The sequence below is a fragment of the Bubalus bubalis genome, chromosome 2 (assembly GCF_019923935.1).
Source record: "Bubalus bubalis isolate 160015118507 breed Murrah chromosome 2, NDDB_SH_1, whole genome shotgun sequence".
Classification (NCBI taxonomy): Eukaryota; Metazoa; Chordata; class Mammalia; order Artiodactyla; family Bovidae; genus Bubalus; species Bubalus bubalis.
This window is the reverse complement of record NC_059158.1, coordinates 174192451-174218709: the sequence shown is the minus strand read 5'-3', so window position 1 is coordinate 174218709 and position 26259 is coordinate 174192451. Positions and strand designations below refer to the sequence as shown.

At 45.6% G+C, this 26259-nt stretch overlaps 1 protein-coding gene across 1 annotated transcript in view; it reads left to right on the top strand.

Moving 5' to 3' along the window:
• Positions 1 to 1477: 1477 nt before the first annotated feature.
• The window catches only part of TINAGL1 (tubulointerstitial nephritis antigen like 1), a 35601-nt gene continuing 10819 nt past the window's right edge, over positions 1478 to 26259 (top strand). Inside the window, exon 1 of the mRNA XM_006054594.3 lies at positions 1478 to 1606. The gene's annotated coding sequence lies outside the window, so the exon portion shown is untranslated. The remainder of the gene's footprint in view (positions 1607 to 26259) is intronic.

Below are 26259 nucleotides of genomic sequence, written 5' to 3'. Positions count from 1 at the left end.
CCATCACCAACTCCCGGAGTTCACTCAGACTCATGTCCATAGAGTCAGTGATGCCATCCAGCCATCTCATCCTCTGTCGTCCCCTTCTCCTCCTGCCCCCAATCCCTCCCAGCATCAGAGTCTTTTCCAATGAGTCAACTCTTCGCATGAGGTGGCCAAAGTACTGGAGTTTCAGCTTTAGCATCATTCCTTCCAAAGAAATCCTAGGGCTGATCTCCTTCAGAATGGACTGGTTGGATCTCCTTGCAGTCCAAGGGACTCTCAAGAGTCTTCTCCAACACCACAGTTCAAAAGCATCAATTCTTCGGCGCTCAGCCTTCTTCACAGTCCAACTCTGACATCCATACATGACCACAGGAAAAACCATAGCCTTGACTAGACGGACCTTTGATGGCAAAGTAATGTCTCTGCTTTTGAATATGCTATCTAGGTTGGTCATAACTTTCCTTCCAAGGAGTAAGCGTCTTTTAATTTCACGGCTGCAGTCACCATCTGTAGTGATTTTGGAGCCCCAAAAAATAAACTCTGACACTGTTTCCACTGTTTCCCCATCTATTTCCCATGAAGTGATGGGATCGGATACCATGATCTTCGTTTTCTGAATGTTGAGCTTTAAGCCAACTTTTTCACTCTCCACTTTCACTTTCATCAAGAGGCTTTCGAGTTCCTCTTCACTTTCTGCCATAAGGGTGGTGTCATCTGCATATCTGAGGTTATTGATATTTCTCCTGGCAATCTTGATTCCAGCTTGTGTTTCTTCCAGTCCAGCGTTTCTCATGATGTACTCTGCATAGAAGTTAAATAAGCAGGGTGACAATATACAGCCTTGACGAACTCCTTTTCCTATTTGGAACCAGTCTGTTATTCCATGTCCAGTTCTAACTGTTGCTTCCTGACCTGCATACAAATTTCTCAAGAGGCAGGTCAGGTGGTCTGGTATTCCCATCTCTTTCAGAATTTTCCACAGTTTATTGTGATCCACACAGTCAAAGACTTTGGCATAGTCAATAAGGAAGAAATACAAGAACTCTCTTGTTTTTTTGATGATCCAGCGGATGTTGGCAATTTGATCTCTGGTTCCTCTGCCTTTTCTAAAACCAGCTTGAACATTTGGAAGTTCACGGTTCACGTATTGCTGAAGCCTGGCTTGGAGAATTTTGAGCATTACTTTACTAGCGTGTGAGATGAGTGCAATTGTGCGGTAGTTTGAGCATTCTTTGGCATTGCCTTTCTTTGAGAAGCGGGTTAGGAGGGATTAAAATGGAGAGTTCCCTTTTGGAAAAGTTACGTATGAGAAGCCGATTCAACTTCCAGATACAAGCATCAGGTTTCAGGGCAGAGGTCGGGAGGGCAGATATGACTGTCCATGGGGCGTGGTCCACACTGGTTGGACTTTCCATCCCTGGGGCTTGCCAGCTCAGCCAGGAAGTAAATATGCAGAGAGATGACACAAGTCCTGGGAACTGAGAGGAGAAACGTTCCCAGACGGCAGCCCTCAGCTCTGTGCCCAGGACTCCCCAGAGTGGGTGAGGTGAGGGCTGAGAACGACATTGGAGAGACGGAGGTCATCGCTGATCTTAACCAGCGGGTTTTAACGCCTAGGAAGGTTGGTGGAAGTGGGGTCCGGAGAGGATGGGGTGTGGGCACCTCTTCCAGGAAGTTAGTTGTGCTGTAAGAGGAGCAGGAAATGGGAGGGTTGCTGGAAGAGGTGCCTGTAGGTCAAGGAAGGTTTAAGATGAGAGATATTACAGCTTGTTTGTAGGCTCACAGGGATGACTGACAGAAGGCAAGATAATTAAGACGCAGAAAGACAGGCGACAGTGGCAAAGCAACATCCTTGGGTGGGTGGGAGGGATTAGTGTCCTGTGCTCTGGGGCAGGGTGGGGGAACTGAGGCGGGGTGCGCCTAGATGGGAACTCCTTCAGTGCCTCCACGGGGACAGGCAGGTCACTGGGAGAACATGAAACTCTACTGGTGGTTTCTTTCTTAGCGGAATAAGAAGCAAGAACATGGTGGGAGCAAGGAGGCAGGAGAGGGTCCTGGTGTTCTCAGGAGAGGGGCGGAGTGGAAAAGGGACCAGAAGCGTGGAAGGATGAATGGACCTGTGAAATGGGTGGCAGTGCCAGCGCAGGTGCCCACTCGAGGTTTGTGGGGGTCCATGTAGAGTGAGGCCCGCCGTGCAGTGTGTTTTGTCTTCAGCACGTGGGCACCTGCTCTGTGGGTGCAGAATGAGTGGGGGTCATTGGGGAGGAAGAGAGCTAGGCAGGTGGAGACAGCTTAGAGAATGAGGTGCTCCTTGTTGGGGGGGGGGCGGTCTCTGCAGGTCCAGGCTCCACCTGCAGTCTTCAAAGCCTTTTCCTGAGCCCACGTGCTGCCTTCCACAGCCTTTACCTGCTGGAGACTCATAATGACCCAGTGAGCAAATAATACCCCCTCTTTAGAGAAGTGAACCCTGGGGCCACCTAGCTGGTAAATGACAGAACTGGGATTTGACTTCAAAAGCGGTTCAGTGTTTTTCCTTTAGGGCTACAGGGGTGAGCACACTATGTTTAAGGAAGTCTTGCTTCTCAAATATACATATATATATATATATATGTATGTATGTATATGTATATATATATGCTTCTCAAATATACACACATACATATATGTATGTATTATATATATAATAAGCTTGGCTGTTGGGAGATTAAATGTCAGGTGTTGTGAGCACCGAGTGGCCCAGGCTTCGTCGTGGTTCAGCCATGGTGATTTGCTTCCACCCACTGGCCACAGTCGGTGTTGCATCCAACCAGAAACATGCAAGGGGTTTGCTCAGCTAAGGATTCGGTTCATGGGAATAACATGCCTTTTTGAAAAGGGCTGCAGAGGAGTTCCCTTCCCCCTTTGACAAACAAGGAGAGAGAAGTCCAAAGAGGTGGCTTTAAAAAGCTGTCTGAACCTGCCTACTCCATGGAGTCAATAAGTAGTCACTGAACACCTCTTCTGTGCCAGGCACTGTTCTAGATTCTGGGAATTGAGCAGACATCATTGCTCTTGTAGACCTGACATTCCATGGAGGGTGTAGGTGAGGAAGGGGGAGGACAGGAACCAACCAAATAAATAAACCAATGCTAGACTCTGGAGGATGGTGAGAAGGAATTAAAGGACAGTGACTGGAGAGGGTGGTGGGGGGTGACGTTTGAAGAGAGACCTGTTGACTGGGGTGGTTCAGCTCCAGGAAGAAGGAACAGCTCTACAAAGGCTCGGAGGCTGTGAAAGGTGTGGGCGGTCCAGAACAGGTGGAGCTCACCAACGCCCCAGCCCACAGCTATCTGTGTAGAAAGTCTAGAGGTCATAGCAGGACTTTCTAGCAGGGAGGGGCATGCCACTGACCTTCTCTCAGGCAGTTCACAGCCTTGATCAGCACCCATCCAACTCACACGGCTGTCCCCTCCCTCCTGGAAACTCTCTCCTCTCTTGGATTGTATGATACTAATCTCTGGTGGTAGGAAAAGCTATGAATATTCTCCTGTGGAAATCAAAGCTTAGCAATCAACATACAGAAGTTTCTGGTTTGAAGGAACCCACTGACATGTCAGACTTCCCTGGTGGCTCAAAGGGTAAAGCATCTGCCTCCAATGCGGGAGACCCGGGTTCAATCTCTGGGTTGGGAAGATCTCCTGGAGAAGGAAATGGCCACCCACTCCAATATTCTTGCCTAGAAAATCCCATGGATGGAGGAGCCTGGTAGGCTATAGTCCCTGGGGTTGCAAAGAGTCGGACATGACTGAGCGACCTCACGTTCACTAACATGTTAAAAGTTAGAGCAGGGAATATTGACACTCAGAGTCAAAGGTCAAGATCAACATTTCTGGGATCTGGAACAGGAGCACGTGGGAGAGAATTGGAGATGTCATCAGTTTTGCGAGTAGCTTTTGCCATGTTATAAGTATGTGTTTGTGGACCTGTCTGCTGCTAATCTGTGAGCCATTCTTGCAAATAAAATGAATATTTATGTTTTTAAATATATTATATGAGTAAGCCTTATTCAAATCCTATGATTAGTGTTCCAAGAAATAATAAGTTTTGGAAGTAAAATGAAGTGAAAGTTATTCAGTCGTGTCCAACTCTTTGCGACCCCATGGACTTTATCTCCAGGCCAGAGTACTGGAGTGGGTAGCCTATCTCTTCTCCGGCAGATCTTCCCAACCCAGGAATCAAACTGGGGTCTCCTGAATTGCAAGCTGATTCTTTACCTACTGAGCTATCTGGGAACAAGTCCCTAATTTGGTAATTTTGCCATGTTACTCTGCTGCTAAGTCGCTTCAGTCGTGTCCGACTCTGTGCGACCCCATAGATGGAAGCCCACCAGGCTCCCCCGTCCCTGGGATTCTCCAGGCAAGGACACTGGAGTGGGTTGCCATTTCCTTCTCCAATGCATGAGAGTGAAAAGTGAAAGTGAAGTTGCTCAGTCGTGTCCGACTCTTAGCGACCCCATGGACTGTAGCCCACCAGCCTCCTCCATCCATGGGATTTTCCAGGCAAGAGTACTGGAGTGGGGTGCCATTACATGTTACTCTAATACTACCCAATTATGGGGTTACAAAGAGTCGGACAAGAGTGACCGACTGAACTGAACTGAACCCAATTATGTCAGCTGGTATTTTCCAGTGTTTGAATATTTGCTCTAGGTTATAGTTCTTTGTAAAGCAAAATAGTGCATCCTTAAAAAGAGGAAAGTTATAGGAAGCAACGTGTACCTAATACCCAACATGAGGCAAGACACTCAATTCAACCAACATCAGTGCAAATAAAATCAGTTCTTCCATACCAGAAATATTTATCATAAAAACAAAGATCAAGGGCAATTAATACTGCATTTTAAATTTTTAAGACTCTTCTATTTTTTGTCTTTTATTTATTTTTACTTATTTATTTAAGTACAGAGTATTTACAATGTTCTGGTGTACAGCAAAGTGATTCAGTTGTACATATATATATTATTTTTCATTATATTATATTGAATACAGTTCCCTGTGCTATGCAGTAGGACCTTATTGTTTATCTATTTATTATTTTTTTTAATTAATTTACTTACTTTATTGGGGGATAATTACAATACTGTGATGGTTTTTGCCATAAATCAACATAAACATTTGTGATATCACTCAATTTTTAAAATGACCTTTATTTGGCATTTATGTTGGGTTAATGTTTCCCCCTTTTTAATGTTTTTTTAAATGATCAAGTGTCTATATGTGGTAGAGGTCATTGTTACATGTTTTTGAATACAGTAGTCTCCCTTATCCAAGGGGGTGATAGGTTTGAAGACCCCCAGTGGATGCCTGAAACTACAGAGGGTACTGTGTTTTTCCATATACATACCTACCTATGCTAAAGTTTATTTTATAAAATAAGCGCAGTAGATTAACACCAACTAAATAAAACAATTATAATTACATACTGTAATGAAAGTTATGTGAATGTGGTCTCTCTTTCTCAAAACATCTTATTGCTCAAATTTAATGCCTTTTCCATCTTAACTTACCTTGCACTGTGGCTGTAACTTTTGCACTTGGAGGCAAGACAGCAATACTAGCGTGAATTTCTTTTTTCTTCCTCATCATTTCATGAAGAGAGAATTTGTTCTTACCATAGATCTTAGCAGCCTCCGCATTTTTTCTATAAGTTTAGAACTTAAAGGAAGCACTTGATGGCTTCTGTTTGGTATATTTGAATTGCCAGCATCACTACTCTTGGGCTTTGTGGCCCTTATTAAACAAAATAAAGGTTATCTGAACACAAACACCCAGATACCAAGACCGTCAGTCTGGTAACTGATGGCTACTGAATGACTCACAGGCAGATTATGCTGACAGAGGGATGATTCATGTCTCTGTTGGGATGGAGTTGGATGGCTAGAGATTTCATCACACTTCTCAGACTGGCACTCAATTTAAAACATAAAACATTGGACTTCCCTGGTGGCCCAGTGCTTAAGAGTCTATGCTGCCAATACAGGGGACATGGGTTTGATCCTGGCCAGGGAACTAAGGTCCTACATGCCATGTGGTGAAGCCAAAAATTAATTAAATACATAAATGCATGTAATAGTTTAGAAACTTATGAACTGTTTCTGATATTTTCCATTTAATATTTTTGGACCATGGTTGACTATGGGTAACTGAGACTGTGGAAAGCAAAACCATAGATAAGGGAGGAGGGGGATTACTATATACCATCCTGTCATACACTGGCTCATAATAATAATAATAAGCCATGCATCTGTAATCATGATTTTTTAAACAGAAAATCTCTGAATTTTAATTTTTGGCTGCTATGCCAGGCTTGTGGGAATCTTAGTTCTTTGACCAGGGGTTGAACCCAAACCCTCAGCCCCCAGCCCTCAGCCCTCAGCAGTTAAGGCACAATGTCCTAACCACTGCACTGCCAGGGATTTTCCTGAAATGTTTAGTATAACAATCTCTCAAGAAAATTTTCACTATTTTTTATTATGGTCAATCATTATTCTTCCAAAACACATGAAGTGTTGAGGAAAATACAGAATAATGTATGACTCCTGGAATTCCTGAGAATTACCTGGGATTCTAGAAAAAGTCAGTTTCATTCCAATCCCAAAGAAGGACAGTGCCAAAGAATAGTCACACTACCACACAACTGCAATCATTCCATGCTAGCAAAGTAATACTCAAAATTCTCCAAGCCAGGTTTCAGCAGTACCTGAACCGAGAACTTCCAGATGTTTAAGCTGGATTCAGAAAGGGCAAAGGAACCAGGAACCAAATTGTCAACATCTGTTAAATCATAGAAATAGCAAGAGAATTCCAGAAAAATGCCTACTTCTGCTTCACTGACTACTCTAAAGCCTTTGACTGTGGATCACAACAAACTGTGGAAAATTCTTAAAGAGATGGGAATACCAGACCACCTTAGATACCACACCTTCTGAGAAATCTGTATGCAGGTCAAGAAGAAACAGAACCAGACATGGAACAACAAAATAGTTCAAAATTGGGAACCATATACATCAAGGCTATATATTGTCACCCTGCTTATTTAACTTATATGCAGAGTACATCATGTGAAATGCCAGGCTGGATGAATTACAAGCTGGAATCAAGACTGCCAGAAGAACTATCAACAGCCTCAGATATGCAGATGATACCACCCTCATAGCAGAAAGCAAAGAGGAACCTCTTGATGAGCCTCTTGATGAAAGTGATAGAGGAGAATGAAAAAGCTGGCTTAAAACTCAACATTCAAAAAACTAAGATTATAGCATCTGATCCTATCACTTCATGACAAATAGATGGGGAAAAAATGGAAACAGTGGCAGATTTAATTTTCTTGGGCTCCCAAATCACTGCAGATGGTGACTGCAGCCATGAAGTTAGAAGACGTTTGCTCCTTGGAAGAAAAGCTATGACAAAGCTAGACAGCAGAGATTAAAAAGCAGAGACATCACTTTGCCAACAAAGGTCCGTATAGTCAAAGCTATGGTTTTTCCAGTAGTCATGTATGTGAGAGTTGGACCATTAAGAAAGCTGAGCACCAAAGAATTGATGCTTTTGAACTGTGGTGCTGGAGAAGACTCTTGAGAGACTCTTGGGCAGCAAGGAGATCCAACCAGTCAATCCTAAAGAAGATCAGTCCTGAATATCCATTGGAAGATGTTGAAGCTGAAACTCCAATGCTTTGGCCACCTGATGCGAAGAGCTGGTTCATTGGAAAAGATCCTGATGCTGGGAAAGATTGAAGACAGGAGGAGAAGGGGAGAACAGAGGATGAGATGGTTGGATGGCATCACCAACTCAGTGGACATGAATTTGAGCAAGCTCTGGGAGTTGGTGATGGACAGGGAGGCCTGGTGTGCTGCGGTTCATGGGGTCTCAAAGAGTGGGACACGACTGAGTGGCTGAACTGAAGAATTTGGAAATGCTTTTTGAAGTTCTGCCTCTGTAACATTTCTCAACTCTACATCCAGTCCCATCTCCAAAGGCCATTGCTCTGATTGCCAGAACTTTGCCATCACTTCCGACCTTGTGAGTCAGACTCCAGACTCCTCCAGCCCATACTCCATGTGGTGGAGGGATCTTTCTAAAGCAAAAACTCAGCCTATTCTGCTGTGAAATCTGTCCCTGGCTCCCCAGTTCCTTCACCAATGTTCCTTAAAATGCATCTTGGAATGCTGGTTACATAAAAACATCTGAAGCTTTCTAATAGGTGGTGGTTTAGGAAGCTTCATTCAGAGATTCAGAATCTCTGGGAGCTGAAGCCTAAAAACCTGCACCCACATCTCCTGAATGATTTTCTTAAACCTTTTTTTTTAATGGCAAAATACAACATGAATACAAAAAACCACATAAAACAAATGTACAGATTAATGAACCATAATTAGGCAAACTCCTGTATGACCACCACACCTGTCTGAAGGCAAAATTTTGCCCCCCACCCCAGAACTCTCCACACATCCCCTCCCTATCACTTCCCATCTCCACCCCCAGCAGCCTTTCACTTTGCCTGGTTTTTATTTTAATGTGTCATTAATTTTTTTAATCCTTGGTTCTCTTTCCATCTTTTTCTTCTTCCTGCGATTCATTTACTAATGAAACCAGAGTATTTGTCTTATAGAGTTTCCCGCTATCATTGCTAATTACATCTCCATGGTGGAGGTAGCACATTCCTCTTTTCTTGGAATTTCCTGTTAATTGGTCATTGGATCCAGAAACTAATCAGATTTGCATTTCTATTTCTGACAAGCCTGCTTTTACAGGGGATGTGTATTCATCATCAGGGGCTCATGACTATGTTTCTCTCATCTTGTACATTTCCCACCCTAGATCTGAAATCAGCCCCGATATCTTGGGTAACTATTAATAGCTGGGATTTTCTAAGAAGTTATTAAGCAGTCTTCTGAAGTGGTGAACTTATTTATACTCTCCTCAGCAATGTATGAAAGTTCTAGTTGCTCTGAATCCTCAGCAGGATTTAGTATGTTGATCTTATTTTAGCTCTTCAAGTGGTATAAAATGCTGTTTCACTGTGGTTTCAATTTGGAGTTTCCTAACAATGATGTTGAACACATTTTCATGTGCTCTTTGGCCATTGGTATATCTTCTTTCATGAAATGTGTTCTGCATATATATTCTATGTCTCAACTGAATCAAACTGGTGAACTACTTTGAATCATCTGTACCATTGCTGATTTTTTTTTTTTTGATTGAGCTTCTGAAAAAAAGTATTTTGAAATCTCCAGCTGTGGTTGTATGTTTGTCTAGTTCTCTTTTAGTCTCAACAATTTTTATGTATTTTTCTAACTAATTAATTTGGCTGCACCAGGTCTTAGTTACAGCGTTTGGGATCTCTGATCTTCATTGCGGCATGCGGAATCTTCTAGTTGCAGCCTGGGGGATCTAGTTCCCTGACCAGGGATAGAATCCAGGCCCCCTGCATTCGGAGCTCAGAGTCTTAGCCACTGGACCACCAGGGAAGTCTCTGCTTTATATATTTTTAACCTGTGTTATTTGGTGCATACAAATTTAGAATTGTTATATCTTCCTATTGAATTGGACTTTTAAAAATAATTTTCTTTATTTATCTATTTACTTATGGCTGTGCTGGGTCTTTGCTGCTGCTCATGCAGGCTTTCCTCTAGCTGCAGCTAGCGGGGGCTACTCCTTAGCTGCAGTGCACAGGCTTCTCATTGCAGTGGCTTTTGTTGTGGAGCACAGGCTCTAGGAAGTGTGGGCTTCAGCAGTTGCAGCACAAGGACTCAGTAGCTGCAGCTCCAGAGCCCAGGCTGAATAGCTGTGGTGTATTGGCAGGCGAATTCTTTACCACTGAACCACCAGGGAAGCCTCTAATTGGACTTTTATTGTTATAAAACATCTGTCTTTATCTCTAGTAATACCTTTTGTCTTAAGCTTATTTTATCTGGTATTAATATAGTGATACTACTTTTTTAAAAAGTAGTGTTTGAATCAGAGAAGGCGATAGCACCCCAGTCCAGTACTCTTGCCTGGAAAATCCCACGGACGGAGGAGCCTGGTAGACTGCAGTCCATGGGGTCGCGAAGAGTCGGACACGACTGAGCGACTTCACTTTGACTTTTCACTTGCATGCATTGGAGAAGGAAATGGCAACCCCCTCCAGTGTTCTTGCCTGGAGAATCCCAGGGACGGGGGAGCCTGGTGGGCTGCCGTCTATGGGGTCACACAGAGTCGGACACGACTGAAGCGACTTAGCAGCAGCAGTGTTTGAATGGTATATCTTTTTTGACCCTCTTGTTTCTGTGTTTTTATATTTTAAAAGTGTCTCTTATAAATGAAACACAATTGGGCTTTTAAAAAATCCACTCTAGTGTTACATGTCTTTTAGTCAGTTTGTTTTAACCCTGTATATTTAATGTAATTACTGATATAGTTGGATTTAGGTCAACCATTTGCTGTTCATTTTCTATCTCATCTGTTCCTTGTTCATGTACTCACCCACTATTTTCTTCTTTTGGATAATCATCTAGCTTTTATTATTTCATGCTTTTCCTTTATTAGGTTCTAGCTACACAGTTTTACAAAATCCTTGCAGTGGTTACTTTAGAGATTTAAATATGCATCTTTGACATATTATTATATGCCTTAGTTCAAGCTACTGTAACAAAATACCATAAACAGATGGACGTAAACAATAGAAATGTATTTCTCACAGTTCGGGTGGCTGGAAAGTCCAGGGTCAGGACCCCAGATGATTAGGGTCTGGTGAGAGTCCTTTTCCGGGTTTGCACATGGCAGTCTTCCTGCTTTGTCTTAACACGGCAGAGAGAGGAAGCAAGCTCTCTCACCCTCTTCTCATAAGGGCACTAATCCCACGAGGACTCTATCCTCATAACCCAACTACTTCCTAAAGGCCACATCTCCAATTAAAGTTTAAAGAGATTAAAGTTTCATTGTATGAATGGGAGGAGGTGGGGAGGGAGAGACACAAACATTCAGCCCATATCACAATATTGCTGGCACATTGGAGTATTAAATTAATATATTTACCGCTGTTTTAACAATGCAAGAAACTTACAACAGCTCAGCTCCTTTAACTCCCTTCCAGCTTTTGTGCTATGTTGTATATTTTGCTTCTGTAAACACTACAAGCCCTCCAAGACATTTCTATCACTGTTTCGTCCATTTGTGAATGTTTACCCACACATTTCTCCTTGCCAGTGCTCTGCATTACTTTCTGAAGGTCTGCTCTTTCATCTGGAGTCATTTTACTTCAGCCTGAAATTTTTCTTTTAATATTTCTTGTGGTACAATTTGGTCAGCAGCGCATTTTCTCAACTTTTCTTTGTACAAATGTCTTTGGTTCCTGTTAATTCTTAAAAAAAAATTATCCCTCCTTGGTATAGAATTCTAGATTAGCAGTGTTGGTTTTATTATTATTATTCCATTTCTGACCTTTTAAAATGTCATTCCACTTTCTTCTAGATTTATAGTTTCTGTTGAAATGTAGGCACCAATACTGTCTTCTATTTAGCTGCTTTTGCAATGTTTCTTTGTCTCAGTTTTTAGCTGTTGAACACGTCTAAGTGTGGCTTTCTTTAGTGAAAGAAAGGGTTTTACTAAGCTTCTTGGATTTGTGGGTTGATGTCTTTCAACAGTTTTGGAAAAATAATAAGTCATTTGAAGTATCTTCAAATATTGCTTCTGTCCCAAATCTCTTTTCTTCTGTTCTGGGATTCTAATTATACAAATATTAGAATTTGTTATGCTGTGTTCCTGTTTTTGTTTTTCTGTTTCAGCTTGGATGTTTTCTATTGAATTGTTTTCAAGTTTTCTAATCTTGTCTTTTATCCTTAAGCTGTACTCTTTTTTGTTGTTGTTAAATATATCAAATAAATTCTTAACTTCATGTGTTGTGTATCTGTTTTAGAATATTTAGTTTTTAAAAATACATTCTACTTCTCTATTGACAATCTTTATTGTATATTCACTTTTTCAATCTTTTTTTCTTCATGTTATCTAGCATATTATCAAAGTTATTTTAAAGTTTTTGTTTATTAACTCTGGTATATGGATCATTGTGGTTCTGACACTATTTTCTATTTTTTCTCTTGACTACCAGTCATATTTTCCTGCCTCTGTATATCTAGTAATCTCCAATAGATGATATTGTTCAAATTGTAACTTATCCCAATATGATATTATCCCATTATGATAAGTGTGTAGTAGCATCTTATTGTGGTCTTAATTTGCATTTTAAAATTATGTGTAAGGATGAGCACTTTTTAATATTATCAATGATTTGGTTTTCCTCTTTTGTGGAATGCCTGTTCAATTTATTATTTATTATTTGTACAGTGGACCCCTCTATTCTTAATAGTATGTCTTTTTTTTCTTTTTAATTGAAGTACAGTTGATTTACAATGTGTTAGTTTCAGGTGTATAGCACAATGATTCAGATATGTTCTTTTATATTCAGATATATTCTTTTTTTCAGATTCTTATGCCTTATAGGTTATTTAAAGCATCGAGTATAGTTCTCTGTGCTGTACAGTAGATCCTTATTGGTTATCTATTTTATATACAATAGTGCACGCATGCTCGGTTGCTCAGCTGTGTCTGACTCTTTGCAACCCCATGGACTGTAGCTCCTCTGTCCATGGAATTTTCCAGGCAAGAATACTGGAGTAGGTTGCCATTTCCTACTCCAGGGGATCTTCCCAGCCCAAGGATCAAACTCATGTCTATTGCATCTGTATGTCAGTAGGTCTATTTCTATTTTATAAATAAGTTCATTTGTATTTTTTAGATTTCATGAATAAGTGATATCATATGATATTTGTCTTTCTCTGTCTGGCATACTTCACTTAATATGGTAATCTCCAGGTCCATCTGTGTTGCTGCAAATGGCATTATTTCACTCTTTTTATGGCTGAGTAATATTCCATTGTAGATGGAATCTACCACATCTTCTTTATCCATTCATCTGTCAATGGGCATTTTGGTTGCCTCCACGTCTTGGCTATTTTAAGTAGTGCTGCAATGAACATTAGGATGCATGTATCTTTTCAAATTATAGTTTTCTCTGGGTATATGCCCAGGAGTGGAAATGGAGGATCATATGGCAACTCTTAGGCTTCCCTTGTGGCTCAGCTGGTAAAGGATCCTCCTGAAATGCAGGAGACCCCAGTTCGATTCCTGGGTCAGGAAGATCCACTGGAGAAGGGATAGTTACTCACACCAGTATTCTTGAACTTCCCTTGTGGCTCAGCTGGTAAAGACTCTGCCTGCAATGTGGGAGACCTGGGTTTGATCCCTAGGTTGGGAAGATCCCCTGGAGAAGGGAAAAGCTACGCATTCCAGTATTCTGGCCTGGAGAATTGCATGGACTGTATAGTCCATGGGGTCACAAAGAGTTGAACATGACTGAGCAACTTTCACGGCAACTTTATTTTTAGTTTTTTAAGGAAATTCCATACTGTTTTCCATAATGGCTGTACCAATTTACATTCCCACCAATAGCGTAGGAGAGTTCCTTTCTCTCCACACCTTATCCAGCATTTATTATTTATAGATTTAAAAAATAATTTTATTTACTTTTTTATTAATTTTTGGCTGTGCTGCGTCTTTGTTGCTGCACGGGCTTTTCTCTAGTTGTGGTGAGCGAGGGCTACTCTCTAGGTGCGGTACATGGGCAGCTCATTGTGATGGCTTCTCTTGTTGTGGAGCCTGGGATCTAGGTCTTGTGGGCTTCCATAGCTGTGGCTCCCGGGCTCTAGAGCACAGGCTCAGTAGTTGTGGAACACAGGCTTAGTTGCTCTGTGACATGTGGGATCCTTCTGGGCCGGGGATTGAACTTGTGTCTCCTGCACTGGAAAGCATACTCTTCACAATTTAGCCACCAGGGAAGCCCATTATTTGTAGACTTTCTGATGAAAGCCATTCTGACTGATGTGAAGTGATACCTCATTGTAGTTTTGATTTGCGTTTCTCTAATAATTAGCGATGTTGGGCATGTTTTCATGTTCCTGTTAGCCACCTGTGTGTCTTCTTTGGAGAAATGTCTGTTTATATCTTCTGCCCATTTTTTTTTTGATTGGGTTGTTTGTTTGTTTGTTTGTTTTGATATTGAGTTGTATCCTAATAGTACTTCTTGCCTTAAAGCCCACACTCTGTCTGCTGTTAATCTGCATAGGTATTTGGTTAGTAGACCTGCACCCAGAGGGGACTTCCACTTCCCTAAACTGACCTGGAAATTGTACTGTCTTTATTGTTTTACTGTTTATCCTAGAGGTTATAATCTACACACTTAACTCCTTCAAGTCTAGATTTAATCAACCCTCCCTCCAAAGAAGATCTTCACTTGTTTTTTCGGGGGGCTGGAATCACAGTCTGGGGATACCTCAATCTACGTTCAAGACTTGAGGTGTCAGATCATCCAACACATATAAGCTGCGGCTGAAAGGCCACACTAGGGCTGACTTCCTTCTAGGAGCGTGGCTTTGGGGATTCCCAGCTTGTTGTGGGGAAGGTTTTCTATATGATCTTTCACTATGTACTTTATTTGTGCCCCTGGCCCAAGAGAGTCGGCAAAACAACAGCCCAGACTGGCCAGAATCAGGAAAAAAGACTTTCCTGTTTGGTTTCTCTGTCAAAGTTTTTGTTTTCCCTTCAATGATTTTTTTCTGGTAACTCTGTAACCCTCTGGTTACACTAATTTACCAGCATTTTTCATTATTTCCAAGGGAAGAGTTGACCTGAGTGACTTAGCCTGACATGACCATAAAAGGGAATTCTGCCAGGCCCCAGACTCCATTTGACAGAGACGGAAACTGTGGGTCAGTGGGGTAGGGCCACTTTCCTGGGACCTGACAACCAGTTAGAAGTGGTCCTGCAGACTTATACCAAGTCTGGTAATCTCTCCACCCACGACCTAGCAGTACTCTCTTGGATACTTGGTTTCTCTGTATGTAATGAAGAAGTCAGACCAGATGGTCTCTGAGAGCCTACTGGACTCAGAACAGAATCCCATAGTTTTTCAATCCTCTGAGACCCACTCAGCCGCCTCTCCACCCTCAGTTAGTGAATTGGCACCGCGTAGATCGGACACCGGAGGCTAGTCACGGAGAGTTCCCAGATCAGCCACAAGGGGGCAGTTGTGTGCAGAGAGCGCTCAGGTTCTGAGATGACATCATGGCCAAGGGTTTCTTCTTGGAGGTCTTTGCTTCTCACTATCAAAAGGGAAAATGATTTTGCTTGGGATCCAAAGCCCTGTGTCCCTTCTGCTTCGTTTCATTTGACAAACTCTGGCTGGTGCACAGAGATAAGTCATCCCCTGCCTCTACCCTGGAGGACTTCATGGTTCACTAAATCATCCTCTCCAGGCTGGATTTCAGGCTGATTTTTCCACTTTCCTGTTTGGCTCCTGCTGTTCTCCTTTCCCCAATCCTGCCATTTCTCCTCATTTTTAATGCTCAACTCAGATGCCAACTCTTCCCTGGAGCCTCCTAAACACTCCCACCAGAATCCCCCTCTCCCTCCCCTGAGCCCACAGCCTTGGTTCTGTATCTTGAATCCTGGTCTGGCCGTGTGCTCATCTCACTTCTCAGACAGGGCAGGGGCCGCCTCAACTCTGGGCCCCCTGTGCCAGCCCAGGACACAGGCGCGCTGGAGGGAGGAAGGCGGAGGCTCTGCTGGCTGAGACTTCTGGCAGAGCTGAAGGGGATCGGAGCCCAGCACCTAGAGGGCTCCATCGGCAGCTCGTCTCTACCCAGACCCCAAGCCTTTCAGGATCCAGCTAGGTGCTCACCACTGAGAAAATGACAAGAAAAGCTTCCAGTTCCATGAACCAGTGGATACATTATGAAACCATAAAAACGGCAGAAGAAAACATAGAAGGGTTTCTGATTAACTTTGGAGTTTGAAAGACCTTTATATGACGCAAAACCAGAAGCCATTAGCAAATAAGAAACGTAAATGACTTTTAAGCTTTTGAAGAAATCCTCAACCTTATTCATGCGAAGTCTACCAGAGATTAAAAATACCCTGAGATTCCATTTTCACCCATCAGATTGGCAGAAATCCCCAAGTTTGATATCATTGTTTAGGTGACACTGTGGAAAAGCAGGCATGCTCATCATTGCTGGGGGAGGGGACATCCCTTGGGGGACAAGATGGCATTATCTATCCAATTTTGCAAATACCCTGGTGTTAGATTGGATTCTAAGGTGATCCTTCTCGGCTTTCAACTTTGTGTGATCCTTTGCATGTGAGCAGAATCTGTAAATATGATGAAAATATGGACTCAATGATTACGTTCCTTTATATGGCAAAAGAGATTTTTCAGGGACTTTCCTGACATCCAGTGGTTAAGACTTTGCCTTCCAGTGGAGAGGGGTGGGTTCAGGGAGCCAAGCTCCCACATGCCGGATTACCCAAAAACCAAAACATAAAACAGAAGCAATATTGTAGCAAATTCAATAAAGACCTTTAAAAACATGGTCCACATTCTTAAAACTCTTTAAAAAATAAATATAGATTTTTTTAAAACAGAGATTTTGCAGATGTAAGTAAGGTCCCAAGTCAGTGGAGGGGGCTCAGGATGGAATCAAGGTATTGGTAAGGCTTAGCTCTCATTTGGAGCCTCAGGGGGCAAATCAACTTTCTCGCTCACTCCTGTCATTGGCAGAACTTTCTCCCTAGGGGGCTGGACCTGATCAGCTGAACCTGTTAAGTGCAGAAAGTTTTCTCCAGCTGGTCTCAGAAGCAGAAGTCCGAGATTTGAAGCATGAGAAGGATGCACTGTGCCATTCGGAGAAAGCCACGTGGCAGAGTATGTAGGTGTCCTCTAGGAGCTGAGGAGCACCCTCCGCTGTTTGCTGGCGATAAACCAGAGACCACAAGGAAGCAAGTCATTCTGCTAATGACTGGGGTGAGCGTGGAAGCGGGTCTGCCCCCTGAGGCTCCAAATGAGAACTAAGCCTTGCCAACACCTTGACTCCATCCTGAGCAGGAGACCCAGCTACATCATGCAGGACTGCCCTACAGATTCTCAGAGTGTTATTTTAAGCTGCTGAGTTTGTGATACTTTGGTACATGGCCACAGAAAATGAATACAGTACCTTCAACCTAGCCATCCACTGCTGGGAATTAATTCTGCAAATATACTTGTACATATATTGAACAAAGTATGTACATGATTATTTATTGCAGCATTATCGTAATACCAAAAAGAGAGAGAGAAATTAGAAAGGACTCAAATTGATTAAATGGATTATTTCAATCTACAGTAGAGTATCAGACAGTGATAAAAAGAACAGGGGAGCTCTACTGGCTGATTAAAATTAATATCTCCCAGCATATGTAGTTTGTTATGTTTTATGCAGAAAGGGTGTTATGAACAAATATTCATTTTTGTAGGTGCATAAAGTAACTGTGCTGGAGTGGGAAATGGCAACCCCACTCCAGTATTCTTGCCTGGAGAATCCCATGGACAGAGGAGCCTGGCCAGCTACGTTCCATGGGGTCGCAGAGTTGGACATGACTAAAGTGACTTAACACAGCACAACAAAGTAACTCTGCAAGGAAACCTCAGATACTAATAAAAAGTAGTGATCTGTAGGGGTGGGGACGAGGAATCAGAACAGGGCAAAGGAGGCACATGTGTCCAAGGGAGACTTTTGTTAGTGATAAAACATTTGTTTATTTTAAAATTATTTATTTATTTCTATTTGGCCGCACCGAGTAGCATGTGGGATCTGAGGTCCCCAACCAGGGATCAAACTGTTGCCCACCTCACATTGGAAGTGTGAAGTACTAACCATTGGATCACCAGGGAAGTCCCCAAGTGAGACTTTTTACTGTATGCTTTTTATACACATTTTTGGAACCATGAGGATGTATTAATGAAAAATCAAATAAAACTAATTGCTTTAAAATGAGCCAGAGAGGGAATTACCTGGCTGTCCAGTGGTTAGAACTCTACGCACTCACTGCCGAGGGCCCAGGCTCAGTCCCTGATCAGGGAATTAAGATCCCACAAGCTGCACAGTGTGGCCAAATAAATAAATAAAATGAGTCAGTAGGGTGCTACCCTCCCCCCAGCTTCTTTGTGGGCCTGAGCCTGCTCCCTTGCTTTGCCCCCAAAAGTTGATTCTGGGGCATGTCCTCCACAACACCCTTGACCTCTGACATAGGGTCCTCATTCTCCCTTCTACCCTAGGGGAACTAGAGACAGGGATTCAAATAACTGTGTCTGAGCAAGTCATGTTTCTGGGATTCAGTTTTCCCATCTGTAAAGTGGGGATGATCATACCTCGGAGGGTTGTTGGAGGATTATATAAAATAAACCACGTCAAGTGACCCTCACCCCCCACCCCGCACTCCCGCCCCTTAGAAGGTGCTCTTGGCAGTCGTGCTGGCTGGAAAGGGCATTCCTTGCAGAAGGAGTTTATCGAGCACATAGTGAGTAGACCCGCTCACTCACCGTGTAGCTGTGGCTCAATTCCTCCGTCTAGTCTCCATATATTCAGTTGCAAGTGGAAAGTTTGGACTGAATGCATCCTCTCTCTTTTTTGCACGAGTTTAGGGACCTCAGTCACTATGGAGGGTTCTCTCTCATTTTAGGTACGGGTTAGTAAGTCCCAGACAGAGTGGTGACTTGTTCAAGGTCACAGAGCATATGTCAGAGGCAGAACCAGGACTGGGACCGAAGGCCCCTGACTCCCACCCGCACCCTTGAGCTCTCTCTGCCCCAGCCCTTCTGTGTCCAAGCAGCCATGTCATCCCATGGAGCCTTCTTGGGGTCTCTCCTTATCTCCTCTGCTTGTTACTACAGAAGGGCTGCTGCTCACCCAGCCTTGAGTTTCGAGGCTCCAGCTCCCCAGATCCCCATCCAGGAGTCTCCCCAACATCTGCCCCCTCCAGCAGGAGACACTGACAAGCAAGACAGAGCACCCCTGGGGTGGCGCGGAGCCAGCGAAGGCCCCTGTGACCACAGCGTGAGGAACCACAAAGGCCTTGAATCTTTGATCTCTCACCTGAAACTCTCTTCCTCCCCAGGGTCTCCCGCCCTCATCCTGCGGCTCACTAGGCCTTGAGGGAGTTACCTCTCCTTCCTGAGCCAGGGAGAGAGAGGCCTTGGGTTCTGACAACCTTCTAGATCCTCATGGACTCTGACTATACTTCTTGTCCTGGGGTTTCCCTAGGGATCCGGGGGCAAGCTATCCGGTCTTTTGTCTAAATAGCATGAGGTTGGTTCCTAACATCTGAGGCTTGGCCTCTGAGAAGTCACGTGAGTGTTTCTTTCAGCACATGTTGGTCGCGCTTCCGACAGGGAACTGTGTCTTGGTGTCTCTCAGATAGTCTCTGCCTGAGCATCACTCTCATGCGTGGGGCTGTTGGCCACCGTCTAAGCTGACGCACAGAACAGAGACCCCCTCACGTACGCAAACACGTGTGCAGATTTCAGACCACTCTAATCCGGTTTGACTCCTTTTATCTAGTTTTCCTATGGCTTGACCCAAGAGGCCGGAGCAGGTTTACGGTAGTTTCAGCTAGTTTTAGCTGGTTTGACTCACTTTACATCAGCATAAGCATCTTTGCATCTATTTGTCTGTTCTGAGCTCATCTGTGGCTGTTTTGATTTGGGTTATCATAATAATAGCAGACACTCTTCTCACACTTGTGATATGTCAGCACGGTCAATTAAAAGGGCTTTACATGAAGTCGTAATTCTCACAACTACTGCGCAGGTGGGGGACTATCATTAGTGTTCTTCTTTCTTTTTCTGGAACACATTTGCTTCTTTATTTTTATTTTTGCTGCACTGGGTCTTCGTTGCTGCCTGCAGGCTTTTTCTCTAGTTGTAGCACCCAGGCTCTCTAGTTGCGGTGTGTGGGCTTAGTTGCCCCGAGGCATGTTCCCAAACCAGGGATCAAACTCACGTCCCCTGCACTGAAGGGGAATTCTTAACCTCTGGTTCACCAGGAAAGTCCCCAGTGTCCTCATGTCACACGTGGAGAAACTGAGGCACAGAGAACTTCAGAAACCTGCCCCAGGTTTCCAGCTCACTGGGAGGCAGATTCAGGATTTGAACCTACTCCATCTGGCCGCTGAGTCTGTGCTCTGAACCTTGACGTTACGTTCTATCACTGCCGATGAGCGTTTGAGCCATTTCTCGATAAACGTCGATGCCGTCTGAGCCAGTTTGTTCTGCTTTTGCCAACACAAGCTGCTTGGTGCTGGCTCCATCTGCAAACAGCCCTGAATTTGGCACGTTCAGGTTGACACACCATCTCAGGCCTCACAGAGCCTAGACCACTGTATTAGTTTCCTAAGGCTGCTGGCGCAAACTGCCGCAGATTTGACTGCTTAAAACAGAAATGCAATTTCTCACAGTCTGGAGGCCAGAAGTTCAAAATCAAGGTTTTGGCTGAGCTAGTCTCTCTCTGAAGGCTCAAGGGGAGAATATGCTTCTTGCCTCTTCCAGCTTCTGGATACTTTTGAACTGTGGTGTTGGAGAAGACTAGTTAGTGATGGACAGGGAAGCTTGGCGTGCTGCAGTCCATGGGGTCACAAAGAGTCGGACACAACTGAGAGACTGAACTGAACTGAGCTTCTGGGGGCTCCAGGTGTCTCTTGACTTGTGGCCCCATCACTCCAACTTCTGCATCCATGGTCACATTACTTCCTCCTCTTCTTCTGTGTGTTTCTTATAAGGAAATTGTCAGTGGATTTAGCACACCCCAACCCCTCTAGACATTCAGGATTATCTATCTCAAGATCTTTAATTTATCTGAAAAGACTTTTTTCAAGTAAGTTTCCAGCCACAGGTTTCAGGGTTTAGGATTTGGGCATATCTTTGTGGGTGGGGGGCTCCATTCAACCCGTTACAACCACTAGGGTCACATCACAGTATTTCCCCCTGAGAACCTAGCTCTTAAGAGGGACTCTAACAGATTGGTTTTTAACTCAGACTTTAGGATTTTATTACTTTCTGCTGAGGAATTAAAAGATAAAAGTATTCAATGTGCTTGCAGCCACAGAAGAACCTCTTGTACTTTTCAAGACTCTTTTGTTGCTCTTCCTGGCTGGGAAGATCAGGAATTCCTGGAAACACCAAGCAAGGTGTGGGAATGTTTCCGTAAATAGGCACCGGAAGACAGAACCTGCTTTCTAAGATGTTTGCTGGTGATAACACCAAGTTTACCGTTCCCCAGGGAGCTCTCTTTAGTGAAAGTAATGCTGAATTGAAGGAGGGCAGATGATTAGCAGATGAGGGGTTGGAGCAGTTAGCCCCAAATATCTCTGCACTCCTGGCCCAGAGTTGAAAGAAGCTTGTCATTTAGATAGAGAGAGAGGTGACGAAATGGTGTCCTTACTCAGCAGGAAGCAGCACTCGGGGCCCTTTGTACTCAACTGACCGCAAGCGCCAATTCACAGAAATATTACAGAAAAGGGAAAGCTGTTTGTCTTTTCTGCATTTCCCCACTTGCACCCACAAGTGATGACTATGAACACCACCGGATGTGAGGGTCAGCTTAGTCCTTAGACCATTTTGGCCTCTGCAGAGGCTTCAGGGATTGGGCTCAAGGTCCTGCTCTGCCCCTACCAGCTGAGTGACCTTGGGCAAGCCAGAAAGGCTTTCTGAGTCTTGATTTTCCCATCTGCCAGTTGATTTAATAGGATTGCCTGGGAAAAGGCCCACGTTTGGCACATGCCGTGTGTGGCAGAACACATGCTAGCAAACAGACTGGCTGGCTGGAGTCAGTACAAATTCATGGTCAGCAACTTCGAATGGTCACTCCGCACTGCCGGAAATCCTACTCTATGTGTCTTGTGGGCTTGATTGTGAGAACTATTTCACATCTAATCCTTAACCGTCCCAGCCTCTTTTCCAGTCTCGCTTTGGCTGCAACTTGCTTGCACCCCTTTGGCAAACCATCAGAGGAGGGTCCTTCGGCTTCGCATGGCTGACTGTACAAATCCACTTCCTCTTCTTCTGCCTCTCAGACGACTGTCCCTGCTCCTAAGTTCTGTCCTCTTGGGCTACGGGTGTCCTCTCTCTTACTTTAGCAAGGACTCTGATCCTGGGTAATCCCCTCTCTCTGGAACACCAGTTCCTCCCCAATTCCTTGCCATCAGCACAGAGACACGGTATTATAGTCTCCATATTTGGACAGAACTCTCCCTTCACCCTCCCTATTTTCTTCCAGCCAAAGCCCCATTTCTCAACTTCCCTTTGCAGTAAAACATTCTAAAAAGTTGCCAGTGGTGGTTCTCTTCGGTTCATTTACTCCTATTTGCTGTTCCACTCCTGCCAGTCGGCTTTCACTGAGATTGCTCCATCAAGGTCGCCCTGGCGTCCTTGCTGTGGACACATCTCTGTCCTCAGCCTACTCAACCTTCCTGGGGAGCTCCCACTCCTAGGTCTTGAAACACCCTCTGCCCTCGGCTTCCTCACCTTGGCCCTCCTCTTCCTCCCTGACAGCTTCTGCTCAGTCCACTGAACTCTTCTCTTCTCTGCCCAGCTTCTGCCTAGGAGTATCCTTGGACTCTGTCTTCCTCCCCTTTTCCAGTCTGAGCTGGAAACCAGCCTAGGTCACGCAGTCTCTGTGGGTCCAAGCCGTCCCCCAGCCTTCCCAGACTCCCAGGACGGGAACAGTAGAGAAACTGCCCACTAGGCTAGGAACCCAGAAGTCCTTCTCAATTCCTCCTCTCTCACCCATTTCATCTGACCCTCCAGCAAGTTCTGCCACCCCCATCTCCAGAAGAGGTCTCCAACATGCCCTCTTCTCAGGATCTCCATACCCACCAGCCTCATTCAAGCCTTAGCATCTCTAGCCTGGGCCACACCATCGCCTCTTCTTTGGCCCCCCTGATTCCACTCTTACCTTGTGCTCATCTCTTCTCTAAAGAGCAGGCGGAGTGGGGTTTTGCATGTGTGAATCAGATTATTTCACTGCCCCGTTGAGATCTCTTTAGTGCTCAGAAGACAATTCAAGCTCCCTACTGCAGCCTGAGGGTCCTAGGTGATCGGCCGTGCACACCACCTCCCAGCCTCATCTTGTTCCTCTGCCCCAGTCTTCACTATAGCACGGCCACTCTGGGCTTCCTTCTGTGTCTCAAACAGACTCACTTGTGCCAGCTTCAGGACTGCTGCTCATGCTGGTCTGGCTTCCTGGAACACCCTCCCCTGGGTTCCAGGACTCGCTGCCTCCTTCTCATCCTTCAGTCTCAGATCAAATGCCATCTCCTTTCTGACACTCTCAACAATCACAACACTCAAGGTCCCATGTCATGGGCACAATTTCATAGACCTTTACATGGTAGAATGAATATATATATATGTGTGTGTGTGTGTGTGTGTGTGTCTGCGTGTTTACTTGTTTCTCTCTTTTCCCATTAGCTTGAAGACTTCGCAACAGTAGAACATTTGGTTCAATCCTGAACACTCAGCATCTAGCACAGAGCCTGGCACATAGTAGATACTCAACAAACATTTGTGGAATGAATGAGAACATCAAACAGGAACGCCTTCCTCTGCTTAGCGCCACACACTTCCTTGTGGCCCTGAATCTTATCTCCCACAAGCCTCAGCATGCCGTGACAGCCTTCTGCCACATAGGCCCGTGAACAATGCTCCAATAACACATTCCAGCAGGCCTCAAGAAGCCCAGCACGTTCAGGACAAGACCCAGCGTGGACCGTATTAGGCCTGCCCTGCATCTCAGACACTGCTCCAGGCTCTGGGCCTGCCCAGCTGACCATAGGGGTTCCCAAGGGACCTCCCAGCCCTAGATGCAGTGCCATTTGGGATCCATACAGCTGAGCTCCCAGGCCTCAAGTACTGGGCCCTCAGCCACAGACCTGGGTTGAGCACAGCACGATGGGTCGTTGTCTTCCCAGGAGGCCCCGCTCAACCTCCAGAGGAGAATGGCCCCTGCTGAGCACCCTGAGCAGCTGGGGAACCGGAAAGGGGAGGGGGTAGTGGTGGATTCTGGGGAGAGGAAAGGAGGCCCGGGCCTCTGCTCTGCTGTGCGACCTTAGGTGGGTCACTGCCTCTTTTTAGCCTCACCTCCCTTTGCAGAAGGGCTTCCAGGTGGCGTAGTGGTAAAGAATCTGCCTGCCAATGCAGGAGGCACAAGAGATGTAGGTTTGATCCCGAGGTTGGGGTAGGAAATGGCAACCCACTCCAGTATTCTTGCCTGCAAAATCCCATGGACAGAGGAGCCTAGTGGGCTTTAAGTTTCATGGGGTCACAAAAGAGTGGGACATGAGTGCGCATGCACACACACACACACCCTTTGTAGAAAGAAAAGAGCATCTAAGAGCCTCTAGGGAGTATCAAGGTACAGATGGGAAACCAAAACCCCAAGAGGGGCAGGATCTGCCAGGGAAGTGAGGAAGGACAGAATCACTGCGGAGCCCCAGGCCACCTGCCTCCCGGGAGGCCACAGGGCTCAGAGGGCAAAGCCTGCTGCCATCTCCTCACCTGTTGCTCTGCCCTAGGCCGTTGGACAAGAATAAAGGCAGAGAGCGAGTCACCAGGAAGGAAAGGAGCTGCGGAAAAGGAAAGTGGGGTTCCAGCCCCTCCCCCAGAGCCCTGCCCTTTTCCTCTCCTCCCTGGCCAAGGAACCAAATGAGTCACAAGATTCCACTGGGGCGGACTCAGTGCCAAGCTCGGTGATGACGAGGGACCTCAGAGCCATGCTTTTGGCCCCGGTCTCTTTCCTTGCTCTGCGTTCCTGTCTCCTGTGCATGGGCAGACAGGCAGGCAAGAACAGGCAGATAGCTAAAACCCCTGAACAGACACAAACAGACACCTACCCAGATACACAGACACCTCGTAGACAGGCAGACACTATACACACCAACACACAAGCCAACAAGCACACAAATACAAGCAACCAGTACACTGACATGCGGACAGACCCATGACCACACAGAGGCAACAGCCAGACACGCGGGCACATGACAGATGCGTAACAGAGATACAGGCAGACTCAGACACACTCAGACCGAAACACCTCACAACCCAGATACGCACATGACACAGACTCACATGGAAGGCCTGCAGGGGGGGGATCTGGTGCAAAGGACAGGCCAGATGCCCCTGGGCCAGCCCCAGCCCCAGAACCACACCGAAATGGATTCATGAAAGTGGATTCTCTGGGCCCGAGCTCTTCTGAAGGCAGCCTCTACCTCCTTCCCAGTACGAGGGGCCCGCTTTGCAGTAAGACAAATGGAGGTTGGACATAGAAAGGGACTTCCCTACAGGGAGGGTGTTGAGACCTGCTAAGTGGGTGACTAAGGATGGCTGGAGGAAAGGAGTGGAGTGTTGGCAGGTAGCAAGCCTGCCTTTTGGCTGTGTGACCTTGGGTAAGTCTGTTCTGAGCCTTATGGGGCTCATCTGGTTCTGTCCTCCCAGATTCCTGCAAGGAGCAGATGGCCAGCTCCTGTGAGTGTTCACGCCAATGCTGGGGCTCCAGGACCTTACTCCTCTAACCCCCACACCCCTACTCAGGGCAGGATGCCCTTCTTGACTCCCTGCCCAGTACCCCCTGGCAGGGGGTAACTCAGTCAACTCAATCACAGATGCCTGTAGTCTGGGCCCCTCCCCTCCCCCAGGGGCCAGCCAGCTGAGATGCCCCAAGTCTGGAGGAGGGTTGCAGGGAGGTCAGAGCAAGGGCAAAGGGATTTCCCAGTGCTTGCATTTTCCATCCAGGGGCATCTGTGAGGCTCAGGCCCAGGATGGGGGGTGGTCTGTCCAGGTGGTGTCTCTTTCATCCTCCCGCTGTTAAGAGTCCTCTGGCCCCCGGCCCAACCTTTGGAAGACAGGGGATTGCGCAATGGGGAGGTAAAAGGTGATGGCGGGCCTGGCGGGACAGAAGCCCCATTGTTTGGGGCCCAGGCCAGCCTGGGCAAAGGAAGGGTTTAAGCCTGGGGCAGGAAGGAGGGGGGCTCTGCAGGGGGTGCCAGCTGGCAGGGCTCTTGCCTTGGGACCCTGGAGGGGCGCAGGTGCCGAGCAGGATCACCCCCACCCCACCAGGGGGTGGATTTGATAGAAGGGGCTGTGTTGAGTGAGATGCCTGGGCTGATGGGGAGGGCAGACCCAAAGAGGGGTCTTAAGGCAGGGAGGCAGCTCCCCCCCACCACCACCACACCCACTCCATCCTCCCCGCAATCCCCGCGGGAAGGATGAGTCTCCCAAGGCATCTGCAGGGTCCTAAACTATCCTCCTCCAGATTCCAGTCATTCCTGGAAA